Source organism: Netta rufina, assembly GCF_964035555.1.
Source record: "Netta rufina genome assembly, chromosome: 7".
Classification (NCBI taxonomy): domain Eukaryota; kingdom Metazoa; phylum Chordata; class Aves; order Anseriformes; family Anatidae; genus Netta; species Netta rufina.
The window spans coordinates 9,479,440-9,494,543 of NC_140130.1; the positions used below are offsets into that span (position 1 = coordinate 9,479,440).

General features: G+C 38.3%; 1 protein-coding gene across 2 annotated transcripts in view; it reads left to right on the forward strand.

Moving 5' to 3' along the window:
- Positions 1 to 15,104, forward strand: part of BMPR1A (bone morphogenetic protein receptor type 1A) — an 82,007-nt gene that overhangs the window by 23,289 nt on the left and 43,614 nt on the right. For both annotated transcript variants that reach the window (XM_084289781.1, XM_084289782.1), the window contains one exon: positions 13,924 to 14,050. The gene's annotated coding sequence lies outside the window, so the exon portion shown is untranslated. The remainder of the gene's footprint in view (positions 1 to 13,923; positions 14,051 to 15,104) is intronic.

Here is a 15,104-nt window from a genome sequence, read left to right on the forward strand (position 1 = left end):
AGCAAAATATATTACAGCGTCTTGAACTCACTCATTCCTGGGTTTCCTGTAACTTCAAGGTCATTTGTTTTATGTTGTTTTTGTTCTTATCCCAGATATTGTTTCTAACTAAGGATGAGTTAGATTATGGAGATACTTAAACTAATGGCAGGCATCTGCTCCAGCGACTGCCAGAATATGATTGCATGCTTCTTTGATCAAGATTTAGTTGCATTGCTTAGATCTTTCAAGTTCTGTTTTCTTCTTAAATATAAAGAGCTGTAAGCTTGTTACTGACTTGTGTGGTTCTGTTTAAATTACTCAAATACTTGTTCCATTCCAGTTTTGAGAATATATTAATGTGAGAAGAAATGTGCAAGAGCACTGCTTTCATGCAGCACAACTTCTATTTAAATATTCATTTGTTTCTGCTTGCTTTGATAACTTTTCTTGTTTTATCTCACGACTCTTTAGAGCTGGCACAACCACGTCATCTGTTCTAATCTTCCTCGTATGCTTGCAAGCTGTTTCCTGACTTGCAGTCGTGTATACTTGAACAAATCACTTGAAGTAAATGCAGTGGCGTATCTGGGTGCATGCTTTCTCATGCAGAATCTCCTTTTGTTAGAGGAAAGCCAAGGAAGTCACCCATTTTTGACCCTGTGTTGAGCTGGTAGGGCCAACGGTTTGAAAGGCTATGTACTTCTGTGGGGCGAAGTGAGAGGTGTTCAGACAGAGGGAGCCTGCTGATGCCTGACAGTGTAATTCTGTGTCAATTTCTTCTTTTTTGCAAAACTACTCTTAAAGAAAAGGATGGTTATTTCAACCTTCCTTATACTATGTGGCTTACTGAGAAGGGGCTATGTTCTTTTTCTGTTTTAAATGCAGCATCTTATAAATTCAGATGACTTGAATCTACAGCTCCTACATTTTTCCCCAGTTGTTCCCACAGTTGCATTTGGGGTTTAAACAAACAGAAGTGGTCATGACTGTGTGTATGGATCATGTTCTTTTGTAATCCTGTGTAATTGTGTGGTATTGGTGTTGGAGTTTGAAATTGATATATATTTGTGTAAAAACAGGCAAAATATTAATTACCAATCTTTTATAAAACGCTTGAGGGGAAAAATGACTTCATCTGTCATTTCCTTTCATTTTGCTCTTGTGCAGCATCTTACCTTTCTTCACCTGAACCAGGAGGTTGCTACCCCGAATCTGGATTCTTTTTTGTTTCCCACAAATACATTAGAAACTATCCGTTAAAATCTGTCAGTACTACTGAGTGTCACATACTCATCACGTGGAGAATGCTGAAGTGCCAGGAAATCATCAGTGAGCTGAACTTCCTTTCTGCAAGGAGGATGGAAATTAATTGGCCTTCGGGTTCAGTGGGAACGATGTTATGCTGAGAAGGCCAACCTGAAAGCTGATGCTTCAGTCGTATATCTATTTAAAGTATGAAACTATTCTGAGGAATGCTCCCTTTGGTGAGGCTTGTAAGTCATATGGAAGCTTGTCACTTAATTGTAAACCTAGATGAGGCTGAACTTCTTCAGAGCCCCGGAGCTGTTTGTTTGGAGTTAGGCCCTTTTCTTGCTGAATCTTTGGGTACTGAAATGCATGAACTCTGTTCTGTATAATTTGCATTGTGTTATACTACAACATTAAAGCACAGGACTATATGAGGTAAGATAATCTAACAACCTTAAATGGGAGGCTTTACTGGTTTCCCCTGAGTTTCACAACGCTGATGGCTGTTTTACAGTTTCATAAGTTGCTTGGGCAGCTGCTCCGTAGAGTAGGGTAATACGAAAAGTCTTTAGCTGCAGCTCTGCTTAGGAGTCACAGGGAAGGGAGAGTGAAAGTGGTCTGTGTAATTTTATAAAATAGATGTCATGCATTTGAAGTGTTAATCAGCTGAGGTTCATATGGAGATTTAGAGTAGCCTATAAAGAAGCTACCAATGTTAAACATTTCAGTGGTTCTCTTATTTCTCTTTGTATTAATCCTGGTACTTGCTTGACAATTTAATAGAATCCAGATGGTTCTCAGTGTAGAGAGGGGCAGAGGTCAGCTCTATATTTGAACTCCTTTTGCATTTTTCCTTTCTTAAAACAAGAATTTTATTCACTTATTTGGATAGAATCTAAAATACCTAGGTTAAGGAAGCATGGAAAGATGCTCTGTTTTTTTTTAGCTCTTGAATATCCCAGAATGTAATAATGAAGCAGCAGTTACTTAAGGTAATTAATCACTTAGTGTGTCTGTACGATTTATTACTTCAGCTTTTTTGTTAAAAGACTCGAGTTACAGGGTGTAATAGTGCATACATCTGAAATAGCTCTACTTTAAGCTTTTTTCCAAGATGATTTTTGTAAAAGCCTAAATATTAATTAGGAACAAATAGGACAGTGCTGGAAGAGAAGAGATCTTCCTGTGATAGTCCTTGGTCCGTACAATGGGATTTTCTCTCCAAGGAATCCAGAGTGGTCCTGTACATGGTTGTGCTTTGCTTGGGCACAGTTTTCAGGTGTGAGGAGTTTCATTTTAGTTTGTTTAAGGCAAGAAGAAATCTAGGTAAATGTCTGCCCAAGTGTGCCCTAAGTGCATGTAACTGCAGTGTATCTAGTGTGTCTTCTCACAATGGAGAATTCACTGCAGTCATGAGTGAATCAGTCTGTAATTGATAACTCGTATGAGTGTATTTCCTGTTTGAATTTAGATGAAATTCAAATGTCAGCTGTTGGCTCTTGTGCCTCTGCTAAGTAGAAAAAGCTGCTAGCATCAGAGTTTTTCTTCCTTTGTTAAAGAGAAGGCACATTAAAGCAACACCATCAGGTATCTTAAGTTTCTTGCAAGGAGGCAAACCTTCCAGAACTAAAAGAAACATGGAAGTTAAAGCAACCAAACTTACTATATACAACTACTACATATAACTACAAACACTATAGTTTACAAATTACGTATTTTCCTGATGGAGCATCTCAATGTTGATGGGAAGCTTTTATATTATTTTATTACAATGTAGACTTCACTGTTAACACTACCGAGAACTATGTTATTGTTTTATCCTTTCCTTGAGTACGAGTCCACACAGTTATACCTCCTTGCAGATGACATGCTTTCTGCGACAGGAAATCCGAGGAGTCGTGCTTCATTAGATGAGGGGGATTCTATCCCCCTTCTCTGTGTCCCAAGAATAAGTGACCTACAGTTCGGAGTATGTTTTGCTCTAAAGCAAATATTAAAATTTGTGGCTGTATTTCAGCATTCCTTTTCCACCCCACATATGCTTAATTGTTTGGCTGTAAAACAGTTCCTCCCTCTGGCACCTTCTTCCATGGGCCTTGTGCTGCTCTCTGTAAAGAGGTGTCTCTTCTGTAGGCACAGTGGAGAGATTGCCTGCGTTCTCTGGGTCTGTCTGTGTCTGTCATCCAAAGCCTGTAGGACAGTGATGCAACCTCTAGATTATTGAATTAAAAGTCTGTTTGAAGAGAAGTGTCTGACAGTTACAGTTCACATGAACATGCCCCCATTGTTGGAGTGGTTAAAGATGCATGCAGAACACCGAGCAGGTTAGACTTCTCAGCAGGCTTAAGCAGATGAGCTCTTTTCAGCTTGAGCAGTAGCAAACCTCTGGCTGTAGAGCTTTGTTGACAAAAACCTCTTCATGGCTGAAGAAGCTGAGCATCAGGTAAATCCTGCTTGTGGTGCCTAAGTCCTTTCATGGATTACATTTAAAAATTCTTTGTGAAGTTACTTTGGTCCAGGTTATAGCCAGTCTTTTACAGTATTTGTTCACAGATGGGTGGTCGTGCTACATAAAGTGAACCTGTTTCCAAGCAGTTAATTGTTCTCTGTGAGTGGCCTGTCACCAGTATTAAATACAATTTAATGAAAAAAAAAGATTGTTTTTCTTCAGTTCCTTGATGAAGGCACCAGTAGTCCTGTGCATTTGGAGAAGAGAATTTGAGAGTGATAGAAATTATTTACAGTTATTTACTTTTACTTATTATATACTTTTGAACATGTAAGTCAGTAGGACACGCAAGAGGCCAGATTTGAAATTTAGATAATTATTCAGTGTCCCAGAACTCTGTCTTGAGTTTTCCTACCTTTTATTTGTCTAAGCCCTTAAGGTCTATTCTGTATGTGTTTTTTGTTGTTGTTTTCGTTTGGTTTGTTGTTTTTTTTCCCCACAAAAGTGTCTTTAGGTCAAGTTGAAAGGGTCCATGATTTGGTGGCCAAAGAACTACAGACACACAGTGTTTCAGCACTCTGAACTTAAAATTGTTAGACTTAATAGTTAAAATGGCTGAGGATTTGGGGGCAGCTTTGTCCCTATGCTGAGTTACCTGTGGGTATTGCTTCCTGCATGATGCATTACCTTTCTCTAACCTGTTGAGCTCTGTTTGAGAAGTTGAGGCCACGGCGGCCTGATAGTTCAGACTTGCAAATCACATTCCATATCATCATGCAAATGGTAAGGGGGGCAACTTCTTGTTGTGGTCATTTTTTCCAAGATTCTAATGAGTAAAATGATGCTTTAGCAGGATCCATTTTATTTTATTATGTAGGATTTTCCTTCTAATTTCCTTAATTCATTTTGTTCTGAAATAATTTTGGGGGAATTTTCAGGGACCAAGATTACAAGGATAAGTCCCTAGTGCAAACTTTTAAATCAAATACTTCTGATTCAATAATTATTGCTCTTTTTTTTTTTTTTTTTTTTTTTTTTTAGCGGTGATGTATATACTTACTTTAATGTATAATCATTTTTTCAAAAAAAAAAAACACAATTGTTTTCCGGGGATGGGACTAATCATTGTCTGAATAACAATCAATCTTTCCATACCGGGAAGGGTTATCTGAAGGTATGACCCCATTTTTTAAACAGATGAAGGAAAGTCCAGTCCACTTGAGATCAGATGTAATCAAATGCAACCAAGATAATTTCATATAGTTTTCTGGTATAGTTTTCTGGGTTATAAAGCACACCTTCACTTTGCCTTACCAATAGAAGTTGAAGGGTTTTGTACCATTGATTTACGAAAAAATGGCAAAAATTTTAGTTTTGTGTCTTCTCTGCTGAAGATGTATAGTATTTTTCTGTAATATCAGTTATTTGCATAAAACCAGACCATCCTTTAAGATAACCTTGCAGAACATTTTGTGCTGGAGGAATATCAAATCCTGAATTCCTGAAATTTTATGCAAGAGAATCTGCTGTATAGGCTGTGGAAATAGTTAAGTTTCAGATAAAGCACTTAGAATAAATTCTGAAGTAGTCTAGAATAATTTGCAGTATTTTTATATGCCTTTCTTTTCTGAATTTGTTATGCCACCATAATGTATCTTAATGCCTCTAAAGAGAGCAGGGGGCTGAATGGGATCTCGTATTCTTAGCATAAAGCTATTGTGTGCAAAAGGCTCCTGTCTTTGGTTGTCTGCTCTATAGATTTTTGGAGGTGAGTCTAGTGGTTCTCCACATGGCCTATCACCATTTCACATGAATGTGTTTGTATTCTGGGAAATACGGGTGGGTCTACTGGGAACCAAACTTACATATAATGTTCTTACTCCGGCTGTTGAGTCATCTGTATCACCAAATCATGCACGGGTCTCTTGCAGCTTTGAGCCTCCTTACCTGACCATCCTTATTATAGTCAGTTTTTTCTAAAGCAGTATCGATAAATCATAACTAGTCTGAAGGGAAACACTTTGCAGTACATTTTAATAAAATTCTAGTGTTGATTAAAGTATGACTAACCAGTTACACAAAATAAAGTAGCCATTGTGTATTACAAGGGATTACATCATTACATTTATGGTTTAGTATATAAATACAGTCTCCTCCATGATGTTGGTGTAACGTGCACGGCATGAACTTAATTCATACTTGCCTTGATTTAATAGTCACTGCCAATTTTAAGAGTTAATGATAATTAACTGATTCTTTTATTTTACTTTACAATGGTGGAAAGAAATGCAAATTTTAAGGTTTATATGTTTAGCAGAACAAATTTCTGTTGGGCAAGGCAAGAACTCTGTGTTTTTGTGCCTCCAATGCCAATAGGATTTTGGTTTCAGTAAAGGCCATTTAATGGAGGATGTGTATTTTTGTAGCCCCAAGGGTGGAGGATTAAACTCTGTCTCTGTGCGAGTTGCTAACTTCTGGACCGTAAGGTTTCCATATTCTTTGTAAATTGTTATCATCACTGACAATCAAAAAAAAAAAAAAAAAAAGGCATTATGTCTGACCTTCAATTGCTTTCTGTGTGTCAGATTTAAAAGTAGAAAGGATTCATACCATAAGCCTCTTGTTGTAGAAGACCAAGTTAAAGCTAAGACGCAGGTGCTTACATTGCTTGTGAAGAGGAACACTTTTTGGGGTATTAAAAAGTCTTTTTATGATTTTAGAATGAAGTTAATTTTAAGGGCTCTTACAATACATAAAGTCTGTTTAAGTTGCTGAAAATTACTTTGTATATTCTTGTATCTCAAAGAAAAAGTAGTATTTTTTTGAGTTTTAGCACGTCTAAATATTTTCTGTTGGGGAAAACTTCCGTACCTGATGGGTTTGCTCATGGTGGAGGCCTTTAACCATTCTGTGTGTGTGTTTGTGTGAGAGACTGATGGTTTCTGTGAAGGTTCAGTCACCGTTTCCATGTGCTCAGGACTGTTGTGGTCATGGCTCTATGTTTTTGGTGTGAAAGGACCTGAAAAAGCGATGGGTGGTTTTCATGTACCAGGTTTTGGTTTTTGTGTTCAGCTAATTCAGAAAGTGTGTAAACTAAGAGGAATGTTTTGTAGGTTTAAAGGCAGTGTTTTGGTAGTGTCCAAGACCATGCGACTTTGAAGTTGTAACGTATGTATATAAATGTAAGATACAAATATGTAATAAATAAATAAATAAAATCAAGGCATTCCTGAAAATCTTTATCACATTTGAATCACTCCATGAAAAGGCAGATCGAAGAAACACTTGACCTTTTTGCAGGAATCATAGCAGGAGGAGGAAAAGGATCACCTAGCAAAATGTGGCGTAGTGGGCCTGCAGCACAGGCAGAAGGTAGATTTCACTGGTGCTTTTGTCAGAGAGAAATTGAAGCCTGGGCAGCATTCCCAGGATCAGTATTATGATAAGAATGCGCGCCTCTAGGTCTGTGTGCCAAGTGATCACATATTGTTGTTACTTTCATCTGCATGAGGCAAACTACTAGCCAAGTGATAGGGCCCAGGCAGGTTTTGAAGCACATTGAAAAGCTGACTATGAAATTTGATTGATGACTGAACAGCGTAGAGCCTAAGTGTTTTTGATGACTTTCCAAAATTTAGGAAGACTTATTAAGTACATGGTATCGCAGCTAGCCGTGTTTTCAGGGACGTCAAATGCAGCTGAAGACGGTTAATTGTGAGGCCAGTCAGTCTTCACAATTCTGAGAGCAAGCTTAGGCTGTGGATGGGGGAGCTAGCTTTCTGCTGGGTATCTCCAAAGTTGAGGTAAAACAGTTTGAGTTTTAGATCTCTTAAAAACAGAGGCACTTTTCAGGACTGTTTTGGGTACTTGGAGAGCTGTGAATGAAAGAAGTACTTGCAAAGAAAAGTCTCTTGTCCAGTTGTTTTAGTTACAAAGCTTGGTGAGTGGTATTCTGTCTTGACTTCTCCATGGTGATGCATCAGAGCAGGATTGTTCATCAAGCAAGTGCTGCAGGCTGATGGGGTTGCCTTTGGGGATGGCAAACTACATAATTGTTTTTGATTCAACACCAGGCTGTTGTCAGATAGCTTTTAGCCCCAAAGTGTAGAGAGTCAGCTGATATTTTTTCAGTCTGACTCATTGGACCTGTGGATGAAGAACATTTGAGACAAGTGAAAGAAATACTGAGGCTTCTTTGTGAGCGTAGAGCCTGCTTGCACAGTGGCTAAAGAGGATCAGCCTTGTGGAGTCCTTCAGGTGACTTCAGGTGATGTAGCTAGCTATGCCAGAAAGAAATATTCAAGATATCCTGCTAAGGAATGAGAAGGCTTAAACTTTCTGCTATAGGAAATTGTGTCTGTCAAGATGAGGTAAAAGCCTGGTAGAATTTTCTGGCCCTACTGCCAAAGCAGACTTTTGTTACAGGTCTAAGTCAGTATCGCAGGAGGTTCATGTCTGGATTTTCATCATGGCTCCAGTAATAAATTCCTTGTGTCACAAGGCCTTCTGGAGGGTGCAGTGCATTGCGATTTATACAGATTCGTGTCACTATGTAAAATGCATCCTCTTTTTCTGTCTGTCTCATACTGCATGCGACGGTTTCACTCAGGAGTTTCTGTTCTGATCTTTCCAGATAGGCCCTGGGGCAATGATTTTTCAGAAGTTTGAGCATGTAGAACACTTTGTCTTGTGTCTCAGCAGGGAGCTCAGATGATGACAACAGAAACGCATAACAAGCACAGAGTAGAGTACCAAGCTGTTAAGCAGGGTGGGTCCTTCAAATACTACCTACTTAGGGTGTCTTCTGCCTTTCAGTAAGTTTGCCCAGTTGTAAGGCCTCGCAAGTAAAGCCTGAGGTTGTTCAGGGACCCTCTCCCCTATTTACAGGAGGGAGAACTGGTGGGCAGCACTCGTCCTACCTGCCTGCACAGGCCATCAGCCAGGTTAGATAAGTACTTCAGTTGACCCGTTGGTGTTTAGGTCTGTATTATCTATACGCAATATCTTGTTTTCATCAAACTGTTTCAAGGTAAGTTCAACAAATGTGCCAACAAATGATAAAAAGTTGTGGGTTTTTTTTGTTTTTTTTTTTTTGCCATAAGGGATCCATACAGTAATCAGTGAAGATGATGAAATCCACGCTTTCTGAGAATAACTTACAGGTGCTAAAAGATCAGTGATATCGTGAGCTATTTTGAGAGTCACGGCCAGATGTGAAACATGATGTAGTGCTGGAATATCTTATTGTTCCTTGCATTTTAAATACCTCGCAAGAATAAATTGGTGATTCTTTATTGAAATTCAAGGGAATACAGCCAGGCTTAAAATTAAAATTTAAAATCAGTTTTCATGCAGATATATTCTTAATGAAGTAGGAGATCAGTCAAAACTGGCTTGCCTCAAGGGTTGGATAAATGTGCTTGTACCATTTTTCAGGCTCTTCTTTCACAACTTGCTACTTGGTGCTTATAGGCTGCATACATGTAAGCTTGTTCAACCTAAGCATCAGTTTATTTCATGAAATGGTCCCATATATTTTGGAAGGACTGTTTGCTCCAAGATCCTCGTATACCTGCAATGTTTCACTGACAAAGCCATCAAGCCTAGTGTGTGCTGCAGTCAATATTGTATTTGCTTTACCAGTGTAGTGTGGGGTTTTACTCACATGTAAATTTATTGAAAAAGTTTTCCTTAAGAAATTCATATCCTTGGATGTGAACTTTGAAGTAGGATTTGGAAATTTGCTATGGCAGCTTTCCCTTTAGAATTCCACTCAAATTTCATGGCTACAGTAGACTTCTCATAGCAGTGTAATCACCATTTTTGAACTGTTTCTAGCTTATAGGAGCTCTGGCTAAATTTGCTAGTGGCAGTCATGAGACTGTTGACTAAAGCATATTCCACAGGCACAGTCTGGGCTTTTGTTATATTTTATGCGTACCCAGAGTTATAAAAAAAAAAAAGCCCCCCCCCCCCCTTTTTTTTTTTTTTTTTGACTATATTTTACCTTAGAATGGCTAGCTCTGCTTCTGAGACCTCTCCTATCTGTTAGCAGAACCATCAGCTGGCTGTGAACCCATCTGCACTGCTTACAGAGACGTGTTGCCAGCACCACCTGATTTCCTCATTCTCCCTTTGCTCAAACCCCAAGTATCGAGTGATGAAGGTTATTGCCCCTGTTGTTTTCTGACTGTTATCACCCAAGCCTGTGATCTGAATTCACAGGAACATTAAAACAAAGTTCTGTTTCATAAACTGTGATAAAGGTATGACTGAACTCGTGAACCCTGCAGAAGGGAAGCAGTGGTGGCTGGATTATTTAGGAGTGAGGAAGATGTAACTGGAAGCTGGAATGAATTGACAGGTCTTTAACCCATCATCTGTACCCATGAATTCTTCTGTGATCATGTACTTGATTCCAATGAATTACTTCAACTGCTATGTTACTTCAAAATTGCTTTCTAAACTTGTGTTCCTTAAATATGCATAATTTTGCATTTAAAATGCACACCTGAGTTACTGGAGCTTAACAGAAACTTCTGTGCAAATAGTTGCACTTTTACCCTTCTGTTCCTAAGATCCATGATAAGTCAGTTTCCATGTAAAGGCAGAGCCCTCCTGAGTCTCCTGTCCTTCACTCGCAGGCTTCCACTGTGCCAACCTTTCCTGTCTGTTTCTAGACTAACAGCTGTGGTGGTTATTCAGCTATAGATTTGTCAGCTATTACATGTTTACAGCCACGTAGGAATAGCCCCTCGTCCACCTCTGTTTTGTTCTGCTCTAAAATTTCTAACTCATTGAAGGTTCCTTTTTTTGATTCTTTTCAAAATGCAGGATAATTCTCAATTTTCCCCAACTGCAAGATAAAAAAAGGTGTGTTTATGTGGAATAGATCATCTAAGAGAAATAAAGTTAACTGAGATGAAAACTGGTGAGGCAGTTGGGGATGTAGGAGGAATGACTTGGAGAAACAAAGCCAGGGAGAGTCAAGCACCAGGCAACTTCCTTCTCATCGAGAGTAGTGTGGACAGGTAAGGGGAGTGAGTTGTATGTGGCCCTGGAGCTGGAGGAACGGGAGCAGCTGCTGTGAAGGGAAGCTGATCCTAGAGATAAGCAAGACGACAAGGAGGAGGAATCCACAGCTGGAGTCTGGTTTCTGCTCCGAGCTTTGCCACTACAAGTCCCTCCGTTCTGCCTGTCCTGCTCAGGGCTGTTCATTCCTGCCCCACATTAGCAGGAAAGCCCTTCCTCCCGCCAAATGAGGCTAAATCAGCTCATGCTGGGTGTTTGGACTGTTCCCTGTGGCCTGCTGGTGACTGCAAAGTTACAGCTCTTTGGGTTAGCTAGTATATTATAGTCAGTATATTAATGTCATTCAGATTTTTTCTTTTCTTCAGATTGCAGGGCAATATTCCAGACTTAATAGTGTATGAAGATCCTAAGCTTAATCTTAATGATGCAAAAGTTTTCAGATAAATCTGGATTCAATATGTAACTAGTGGCAAGTGCTGTGAGCCTGTGTACTCTTGAATTTGTTAGTGCTTCTTGCAGCCATTGTAGTAGATGAAGTTCTAATAAAATGAAGATGGAGTTGTGTGAATAACTTATTAAATAGTTTTATTGGTTATCAACAGCATTTCTTCTGGGAAAATGCCATCAAGAATGACATTAAATATTTTGAAAAACTAATCCATTAATAGCTGAGCATTTTGGATAACTATAAATATTTAAGTCAATTGCTTTTTATAAAATTCAGTTTGTTCTTAAGTAGCATTGCATGCTGATAAAGAAATTGAAGAAATAGAATACTGAGGTTACTCTCATAAATTAGTAATTAGCATTAACTTCACTCATCTCTGAGCTTTTGTAGTTGTCCTTTTTTAAAAGGCAGACGTGAATTTGGAACTGATGCAGAAATTGAGAGAGTCAGGAAAGAGTCTGTGTCCACATTACCCAGCAGTGTGGCTAAGAGAATGGGATCTGTCAGGTGCTGAGAACCTGACAGCCATGCTCTACAGGTTGTGGGGGTTTTGTTTCAAAGCAGTCCTCCTCTGAGTCTGTGGCTGAATTCCTGTGAGTGGTTGGAGCATCTACGATGTGCTTTCTGAAGCTTGTTTTCTCATCTACATATACTCAAAATAAATCTTCATGTGCACAGAGGCTGCCTTGCTGTGTAAAGTAAAGCAAGGAAAATAGGGGTGTTTAGGGAGATGGGTTTCTGAAGAGCACTACTGATTTGAATTCAAGTATGAACATACACAGTCATGTGAATCAGGAAGTTCACTAAAATCATTTTGTTTGTTGAGGGAACTTGGGTATCTGATACATGGGAGTAAGATCAAGAAATTCAATGAATACTTTATAGAAATTAACATTTACTAAGAATTTTCATCAGTTTGGGAGTCTGGAAAGAGGACATCATTTAAAAAAAAAAAAAAAGGACTAGCAGTGTTCAGAAATGCCTTTACAAAGCAGGCTTTTTAAATAATACAAAGTGGTCTTTGTATAATCAGATATTAGATACAGGGGATTTGGCCATGTTGTAAAAACAGAAAGCACACTGACCTTTTTCTGTTTATAGTCCTGTCTTCTGGAGTCCAACAGAAGGTGAACTGGAGTCTTGATGAGAGAGAGAGTGAGATGGATTTATTTTGCAGATTTTTTACAAACTCGCTTTAAAAAAAGCAAAAACATTCTACACAAACACCTTTGCATGGTGAGAATGTTTTTCCAATTCTACCGTGGAAGAAATAGCAATCAAGTGTCAGCCTGTCTGCTCCGTGGAGACAGTTGTCTTTAAGAACTGCTGCTATCTGATATTCAGGATGGTTTCGGGTTGCCATTTTACACAGATTTATTATTTATTACCAAGACTATTAAACCTCAGTGTGTTAGAAACAGTGCTTATAAATGGACATGGAGACAGGAGTATCCTGACCTTGTAATGGTAAAGGTCCTTATAGAGCTTAGAAAGGAGAGGAGCGGAGAGGTGGACTCTGAAACTTTTCCTTTGCTAAAAATCATGTTAGGCTCATGATTCATGCAGTACTGTTGGTTTCCACATTCAGAAATAACGTATTAAATCACTAGATTATAAGATTGGTTGTATATTTTTTAACAGCACGTCTGGGTTGCTGATGCTGGAGCATTTGTTACTTTCAGGGTTATCTTTGCAGTTTTAAGACTAGAAGCTCTTATATTTCTGAAAGGTTTGGATGATGGAAGCATTCACAAATTGTGACATTGTGATAAAGTGGGAAGAACTGGCAATATGTGCCATATGCTCGAGTTGGAATCTAAGTAGTAAAGCTGATAAGCCCAAATTAGCTTTCCACGAAAATGTTTAAAATCCATGGGACTTGACAGAAATCAGGCTTACTACGACTGTTAGAATGCACGGTAAGAGCTTGTTCCTTGCTTTCCTCTGATGCTTGGATGTAGGACAGTTCAAAAACATGAACAAAAAATGAAGCCCACCCTATTGCCAGTATTTTTACTTTTTTTCCCAAACTTCTTGACTTGCTTTTTCTTCCCAGGAACAGTCATACCTTTGCGTAGCTATGATAAACCTACTGCTTATTTCTCTGTATATTTTATTATTATATTTTATTTACTATATTATTATTTTATTATTATATTTTTCTCTGTATATGGCTCATTGTGTACTAGAACTAATGGGGTGACACCAGTGGAATTGTGTTGTGAGGCTTCAGTCTTGGATTCTTCTGTGTTTAATAAAGATTGACTTGGGCATCATTTTTGTTGTTATTTTTTCCATTGGTGTCACCACACAATGTGTCCTTCCTCTAATCTGTTGCATAGTTTTAAAAACAAATAAAATTGGAGAAACCTAGTGGCTTGCTAATCAGGTTGGTGCAGGCCAGGTGAATCAGAGTGTTATTGGGAAAGATTAGAAAGGCATATTTTCAAAAGAAAACAATACACAGGGTTTTTTTAATACCCGTCCTCCCAAGCATCTCCCTTCATCTAGGACAAATGTGTATGTAGTAGAAATAAAATTAAATTTAAATGCTTTTTAGTATCAGTGTTTTACAAATATACTTCAGCTGTACAACTACTACAAATGCAAGTGTCTAAGAAGTTTTTTTCTTGAGGCAGTTCATAATAGCAAAGGGCTTGTGTACCTCTGGCTATCAGTTTCTGCAGTTTGCATTATGTACTAGAAACTGACAATACAATTTCTTTGGATAACGCTTAAATCAAATTCTCTTACTGTTTTACAGATTGATAGAAATATGCATTTCCATACTATCACCTTTGAACTAATGAAGTGGAAGTACAGATGAAAACAGTCTGGAGGAAGCTTGAAGTACAATACAGTTTCATTCAGTTTCCTAATTCTGAGATAAGGTAAATGCATGCAAAGTTGTATTTTGAATGTTTCAGGAGTAAATATGCGTATAATAAATAGCCACCTTATCTTGCCTTTAAATTTTTTGAGCCTTTTATGCTGATAACAGAGCTTTTAATGCCATTCTGAAACAGCTGTTTGAACTATTTTCTGTTCAATGTTTCAGTTATGAAAAGAGACAAAACAGTATCAGCTACAGATACCTCTTTTATGGAGACATACTGGAAAAAAGTTACTGTACCATATCAGTCAAATTCTGTTCACTGCAACCTGTTCAGTCACAACTATTAGTAATCCTGTAGTTGAAGTAAATGACTATGCTGCGAACTGATGTGCTAGTTGGGCACCTTGTCTTCTGGCATAGTGCTTGATGGGTACAAAATTTTATTATGCTGTCCTTTTTATTATTACTGCTATTAATAACATGTTTTTTCATGATAAATTCCACTGCCTTGATAACTCAGTCATTCCTGTAATTGTGAGTGATAGGTATGGAGGTGTGTTGTTTCAAATTTACTGCCTTGTGGTGTCTAAAGCTTTTTTCGTATATGTAATTAAGATGTACAAACATCCTGAAACATCCGATTTCTGACACATTTCAGAACTCTCTCCTGCAGCACTAACTGTTTCAAGATAGTGATCACTGGCCCTCATACATCTAGCTTCTCATTGTTCTAGTTTTGCTTAACTAGAACTTAGGCAATGCCCACATGCAGTGTTGAAGATGTGATAGTGTTGGCCCTTCCTCTCACTTTTTCCCATTTGGGTAGAAACAGGGTTTTATAACAGGTGAGACAGCTTCAGAGACTTATGCTGCCAAGATTGATCAGTTATCCTCTGTTCTTTCTTAGAAGAAGTTTGTGTCTCAAATTATTGTAGTCCTGTAGATTGTGGCCCCTGTTACAAACTGAAATTAATCCCCTTTCCAAGAAAATAAAGTTCACTTAAAGCAGGATGATACCTCTTCCACTTACAGAGATTAACCAAGGAAGGTTAACCAGAATTCATATATTTGACAGGTATAACCTATCCATATAGGCATTTATCCTCTTG